Genomic DNA, 8,177 nt, shown 5'->3' on the forward strand with positions numbered 1-8,177 from the left:
GTCCTGCTTCTATCTCCTAGCTGCAGTACCTTAACTGCTTGCGTCATTGCTTAACACAGACCCCTGCTTGACATGAGAGACTCCATTTTGCTCTCTGCCAGCTGCATATAAAAGCAAAGGGAGGGGATTGGGGGAACAGCTTCCCAAACAGGATATTTTCACCCATTTCACAGTGAAAAATGAGAGTTAATATAAGCATCTAGAAAACTTCCAAGCAACAAATTTGACCTTGGTTCTAGGGTATTATTTTCCACATGACAAATCATTTTATCTATCCATTATTAAGTATTACCGGGGAAAAACTAAACAAAAAAATACCAGGTAGACTTTGAGAAAATTTTAAATAAAATATTAATAACAGTATGGAAATTATTATTGTAATTTTGAAACAAAAGCAACATTAAATTTCACAATTTAAAACTACCTAAAACCAATATGGTTCATTTTTAGATAGATTTATTTTTAGTATTACTTAAAATATACTGCATTTTAATTCTTCATAGGACAGAATTTTTATCTCTGTAAAACTGACATTTATATTATAAAAATCAATCATAAAATATAAAAAAGAAAAAAATATTCTATTTGGCCACCCTCATACAACTCTGATGAGATTGGCTTGATTTGAATTATTTGTTTTATTTTCATTACATTTTTCCTTGTTTATATACACATTTTTAAAGATTTGAAATGAGTTAGCACTACTGCCTTGTATTTTTTTAATATAATATTCCCAAACATTTTTTCTAGTTGCTCCACTTTTTTTAGTGAAACCATCATTTTAACAGCTTCACTGGAGGTGAGCTTACTATAGTAGACTAATTCTATTAAACATGAAAATATTTTCTGAATTTTTAATATTATATATGATGACATTTATATAACCTTGGGGTTCATTTTTCTTGTCTTTCAAAAGGACAGCATCAAATCAACATGCTGTCACCTGAAACTAATACAACACTGTATGTCAATTACACTTTATTAATTTAAAGAAAGTGGGGGGGGATATTACCTATCTCACAGATTGTGGTGAAGAGTAAATGAAACGTTCTACGTTAAATATTTAGCATACTACCTGAAACATCTTTGACTAAAAGAAATTGTTAGTTCCTCTTTTGAGGTCAGTTCTTGTACCACAGATGAGTACATGCATATGTAGAGAAAATGAGAAAGCAGCTAATGGTGAATATTTGTAGCATGTGATGCTAGTCATGCACTAAGGAAGAACTTGGTGTTCCAATATGTTGTATTGAATTGTGATGAACATAAGGAGCATATACTTTTGGTATCAGATATTTGCTAATATATGAGTTTGGGGAAGATATTTTATTTTCTTTATGCCTTACCTTTCTATCACTAAAAACAGTATTTTTTCTGTTACAATCTGACATGTTGGACTTGGGGGTTGAGTGTGACTCTTTGCTCCTAGATGAAATGTCCATATTTTCAAAACTCAAATTGTCGTTTAAGTACATGTCTAAGTTGACAAGCATCCACTTCACAGGAGACTTCGGAAACAAAGGGACATATTGAAGAGCTCTGGACTGGGAATCAGGAGCCCAGTATTTACATTAATGCTGCACTAACATGTTGAGAGATGAAGGCTAGTTATTTAGGCTCAGTTTCCTCATTTATAACACAAGATGTGTGGTAGTTAATTTTGTCAGAATGACAGGCCAGAGGGTGCTCTGATTAAGCTTATTTCTGGGCATGTCTGTGAGGGCCTTTGCAACTGATACTAGCATTTGAATGGTGGAGTCAGAAAGTAGATTGCCCTCCCCAATGTGGGTAGGCCTCATCCAGTCCACAAGGGCCCAAAGAACACAAGTTAGAAGGAGGAGTTCACTCTTTTGCCTTGCCTCTATTGATCTGGGCTATCCCAATCTTTACTTTCAGTCAGATTGGGATTTATACCACAGGCTGCCCTGATTCTCAGGCTTTTGGGGTTCTAACTGAATGACATCAGCTTTCATGGGTCCTGCCATGCAAATGCCTCCACAATCATGTGAGCCACTTCCTCATAGTAAATCTCCATTACGAAAGATGTGTTCTGTTTCTCTGGAGAACTCTTACTAATACAATCTGTATTTTATTATTTCATCTTTGAGATTCCATGATAAGATGTATATACAGGAAACATGTTTTAAACACTTCAGTTTATCATGGAGCTGAGCAAATATCAACATTTTTAAGTACTGGAGGAATAGCTAATGGCTACAACATCTTTGACACAGAAGGACTAATAAATTAAAATTTAAAAATTCAATTTCTGTTTTTCATAATGAATGAGGGTGGAAAATGAGATTTTCATTGTATCTCCTAGCGAGCTAGATCCATGTCTCCCTGCTAGTGTAGCTCTGAGGCCTCCACCTCCACAGACCATACTTTTATTTTAACATTTCCTTATTCTTTTCTTTAAAAAAATTTTTTTTAACTTATTTATTTAAACAGAGAGCGTGTGAATGTGAGTGGGGCGAGGGGCAGAGGGAGAGGAAGAGAGAGAATCTCAAGCAGACTCCACAGTGAACAAGGAGCTGGAGATGGGACTCAATCCCAAACCCTAAGATCATTACTTGAGCAGAAATCAAGAGCTGGATGCTCAGCCAATTGAGCAACCTATTTTGGCATTTAAAAAAGAAAAGTTTTCTTGAGTCTAACATCCATTTGAAAACTGAGATACACATTGAGATTCATCTCAGTGGGTTTACTTCTAACCAAATAATTCTATAAGGGCTAAAAAGTGATGATTTTTGCCAGATTAATTAACAATTATATATATTTAATAATTTTGAAATAAATACTTAAAAAATAATACATAAAATATAACAATGAGTCTAAATCTGACTTTTCTGGGAAAATTTACAATTACAACCTTGAAAACCAAGTTTTAATACTCTCAGTATCAAAGTGGGAATAAGGGTGCCTCCATTATAGGAAGTAAAGTATGTTTCTCTGAAGCATCTTTTAACACTAATGGAAGAACTAAAAGCTGGGCAAGATTGAGCCAAACTCACTTAGCTGAGAAGGCCTCCAGAAATAGGTGCACTTTCTTTCTTCCTAGCTACATGAGTGGAAAACTAAATGTACTGTATTCTTCAGCAAATGTCTGTGCTCCATAAAGGGAAAGCTGTAGAAATTGAAAACCCAATTGCTAAAGAAAAGAGATATAAGTAAAGATTGGGAAGTCAGTTGTGTTAAAGTCTGTGGAGGGAAAGAACAAGCAAATAAGAATGTAAGAAATGTCTTGCTATGCTGGACTGTATTCTGTGACTTCCTTAAGAAATGGAAGTTGACATAGTCCATTACCTAGAAATAAAACACATTTTTAGATCAAACAACCATTTTTCACAAGGTCACAAAAGCTCGGCTAGCAAGAAAACCAAATAGGCATGGAACCAATGGGCTTACTCAGATCATTTTAGGTTGATTAGTCATTTATTTCATTTTCAGTTTATATGCTAGTTAGTGGGTAGAGATTGGACTACACGATGAGACCTTAATAATTGTACTTGGATCAGTGAAAGAAATCATGCAAGAAGAAAAAGCATGGGATCAATTCCATTTCACTGGTCCACATTATAAAGTTAAAATGGAAGGTGAAGAGCATAGTCATGTTGGCTATACCTGGTTAGAAAACGTGTAGAACTGACTTGGTAGCTACTGCTTCCCCCTACAATGTCAAACATACATGATGAAAGTATCATTTAATTGTCTACCAGTCTGATAAAATCATATTCTGAACACTCTAAGTCGAAATTCAAAGCCACCGTATTTTTACATTTATCACGTGAGAATTTTTTCTCATTTTTACATGCACAGTTGTTTTTGCGTTAATTATGGTAAATAATCTTTACCACATTTCTGAGAAATAGATGTAGTAAGTAAAAATTTAAAATAAAAACCTCAAGGGACTAAGAAAATTGTTCCAGCTATTATTTTCGCTAGAAAAGGTTTGTCCTCTAAGAATGATCGGGTATATTGAAGGTTAGAGTGTCGCATTCTAGTTGTGTAGTTATTATCAGGAGTGTGTTTCATCATTGCTGTATCCCCCATGTAAATCATTGTACCTTTAATAGTTCAAGTGAGGTATCTCACTGTTGAGTGGTTCAAGGCTTTTGCAAGCAGCTATGGACAAAAACCCTTCACTCCACATCTGTTGGATAGGTGCCTGAGAATGGCTATGCACAGTTCTCACCTCATAGGTGATCCACGGTGTGCAGACACTGGCTCAGTTTCCACATGGACCCCAGCTCTGGTAAAGTAGGGATAACCTACCTTGACTCCGAATCTTTATAGTCCGTCCAGCTATCTGTAGTGACTCATTCTTCTATGTTCTCTTCCCAACTCTGAGCCCTGGTGATCTTCACTTATTCAGCAATAATCAGAGACCACGGCTATCCCTGGAGAATTCAGTCTCTGGTTATTCTTGAGAGCTGAAGGAGAGACTTATTGAGTGTGATGAATTGCACCAAGCCTACGTTTATTAGATACAGCATCAGCTGCATACACTGGGAAAATACTTGTTGCAATAAGAAAGGCAATCCAGGGGCACCTGGGGGTGGCTCACTGCATTAAGCCTCTGCCTTCGGCTCATGTCATGATCTCTGGGTCCTGGGAACAAGCCCTGAATCGGGCTCTCTGGTCAGCAGGGAGCCTGCTTCCCTTCCTCTCTCGCTGCCTGCCTCTCTGCCTACTTGTGATCTCTCTCTGTCAAATAAATAAATAAAATCTTAAAAAAAAAAAAAGTAAAAAGAAAGGCAATCCAACATTCATACAAACTGTGGAGCTGTGTTGCCTGGGTTTAAGTATAGGTATGGCTCTGCCACTTTCTTAGTTATGTGACCTCTGACAAGCTATCCAAGATTTCTGTGCCTCAGTTTCCTTATCTGCAAAACTGGAGTAGTAATAGTACCTATCCTATAAGGCTGCTGTAAGCTTTAAATGAATGAATACATATAAAATGTTTAGAACAGAATAAGTACTTAATGAATGTTAGATGTTATTACTAAATGTGAGGTGTATTGTTTATTGAACCTACAAGGCTTGTTTATAGCACAGCCTCCCCAAGTTAACCAAGGACAATTGTTTTGAGATTCTGTTAAAAAACAATTGATATAATAGCACATGTCCTCCATCTCCACTAAGATATGTTTGGTCTTACAAATTTAAAGTGGGAGAATTAATAAATTGGCCCTTGTCAATATTAAGAGACAGGATATGTTAAACTCAGCTGATGAGGAGGCAAGATATAATTTAGAAGATCATGAAGGATGAACATTAACCTGTGGGTCTACATGTAAGAAATCCCCATGTTCTGTAGCCAGGTTTAATCATGTCTCCCTGGGCTCCACTTCTAACCATTAACAAACTACCTTGTTGTCTCTCCTGAGGCTGACAGGCAATTTTAGTGATAAATAAAGTTGAAGACTTTCAAAGTAAAGTTTGAATTACTTTGCATATATTTACACACATAAACAAAGCAACATTTGGCAAGTTAGGATTTGTCAGTATAAAAGACATTTAATAAATTTATCACCACCTAGTTGTTCCAGAGGCAAACACTAATTTTCATATGATTAATCTAAAGATTCAAAGAGTGAATTAATGAATTTCTAAACAACTTAACTGTGGCTTCCTGCTACCTTTGCAGATCTTTTACCCACTTATGTGGAAATCTCTTTCTTTCTTTCATTTAATTTCTCTCACCTCTCCTAAATTGGGGGACCAAAACAAATAAATGACTTATTAAAGACATATGTAAAAAAGAATTTCTCACTCTTCTAAATGCAAATATACATGGAAAAGAAGAAAAAATGTTTTGATGGTGGCGTATTTCTTATGATCTACCTGATGCCTAATAGGTAATAATAAACCACTTTCATGAATCAGAGCCTGAGAAAAAGGTTGCCTCTACTTTATAGAGCACTATACACTTCAGAGTACTCAACGGAAAGGATAGGTAAGAACATTCTGGAATAAGAGTTACAGGGAGAGGGCAGTAATACAGCACAGTTTTCTTAACAGACTGAATTTGCCAATATTCCTCAGTATTAGTTGCTAGTAATGAATAAATGTTCTAACTATAGAGATTGTTAGAAAAGACTAAGTTATCAAAATGGGACAGTTTAGTCTGTTCTGGGAGACTAGGCTGAAGTAGTGATAACCTCAGGCAATGTTAGATGTTTGTTTAGGCAGCAAGTTCCCTTGGGGGCTTACCCTCTGTTGTTTGTTCTTCCTAGGTTGGAAAGCTGTGACGGACACCAGTAGTTTATTATTTCCTATTACAGAAGAAGAAACCTAGGCCTGGGCAGATAATTTGGGGGTTTCAAAGACCTACCAGTACAGTGTACCAAGAGAAGAGGTTCCCCCTGAAGTGTAGGTATGTAGGAGGCCAGGACAAGCACCGAGCAAACAGATATCTCCCTGGCTTGGGATGAACACTCCAGCAGCTCTTCATTCCTACAGCAGTGATAAGAGAGGAAAATGATTTTCCTACTAAGTTCTCCAGCAAGGGGTCTATAAATTAGCCTGATACAAGACAGATCAATAAGAGAAAAACAAACTGAAGTTTATTAGCATGTGCACTGTGCTTACACATGGGAGTATCCAAAGGGGTGGTTAGAACTTGTGCTTATAGAGCATTTTAACCCAGGGACAATACATTTTTAGAGCAGTAATGAGACAAGGAGAAAGAACTTCGAGTTTCTAGGGACAAGAAATGCTATGTGTGGGGAAACTATGAAAGACAAGAACTAGTTAGTAAAGTTTGTTATATAGATTCAACTATGGGCTAATGGTTGAAAGTTGTCTCGGGTGATTAACTTTTGTCCTTCTGGGTAAAGAAGGCTGAGGGGATACCTTTGTAAATTGTGTCCTGCTTTTTGGTAGGGCAGAGAGCTTTTCTCATATCTACTTCTTCCCAGTTGCCTTCACCTCAAAATAACTTTTATGCCAAAGTGCTAAATTTAGTGACATATTTTCAGGTGGCATAATCTTCTCCCCTACACAGTTCAGTACCCATTCCCATCTTTAAAATTGAAAAATCCCAAATTGCTTAGAATAAAACTTGATCTGGCAGGGATCACAAGCCACCCAAAATCAAAAGGCTACTAACCATTTTGGAAAACATTAGCTATTTTCCTAAGTCCGGAAGAGAAAAGCTAGACAGTGATCAATAATATAATATTTTAATTTAGTAATAGAAGGTTTTACTTATTTATTTTTAAGATTTTATTTATTTATTTGTCAGAGAGAATGAGAGAGAAAAAAAGAGCACAAGCAGGGAGAGTGGCAGGCAGAGAGAGAAGCAGGCTCCTCTCTGAGCAAGGAGCCTGATATAGAACTTGATCCCAGGGCCCTGGGATCAAGACCTGAGCTGAAGACATACGCTTAAATGACTGAGCCACCCAGGTGTTCCAGTAAGAGAAGATTCTAAATTTCTATATATCTTGTTACATTTCTCTAAATCCTCCTTTTCTCCTTCTTAGTGTATACAAATCTTAGAAGGGTAAAAAATTATTTTGATAATATTTTTGAAATGTGTACAAGAGAATAAAACATTTGTAGTTTTTTTCATGTAGTCATCCATATCCAAATGGAGATGGCTTTTCTGCCTATATATTAATTAAAAGGCACTACACTTTACCTAGCAGTGACCTAACACAGATTCATTCAAACTCTCCTTACTGAGTGACTTGCTTTATCAATGATATTGATGACAGTATTTTAATATTTTATTTAAAATTATGCCTAAAATCATGACACTGTCACCACCACCATCATCACAATTAACAACAAACATATATTAAACATCTATTATTTACCAGATACTATGCTACCATTTTAGAAATCCTGCCTTCAATTCTGACTGTTTAATATGAGACAGGAACTGCTCTAGGCACCAGGAAAATAGCAGTGAACCAAAGAGACAAAATCTGCCCTAATGGAGCCTATATTTTAGGGATGAAAACCGTAAGCTAGAAAGGTTTAAGTAAATTTCTCCAGGTCACAAAGCAATAATGGTCTACCAGTATACTGGGATTTCAAGTTAAGTCTGGGATTGCATAGACAATTAAGTAGTCTATCTACATTAAACAAGTAATCTCTTTTTATGAACCCCAATGTTTTCTCCTAAAATATTCTGAAATAGTGTATATTATAATGTAATAATTTGCTTG

This window comes from Mustela lutreola, chromosome 2 (genome assembly GCF_030435805.1).
Source record: "Mustela lutreola isolate mMusLut2 chromosome 2, mMusLut2.pri, whole genome shotgun sequence".
NCBI lineage: Eukaryota > Metazoa > Chordata > Mammalia > Carnivora > Mustelidae > Mustela > Mustela lutreola.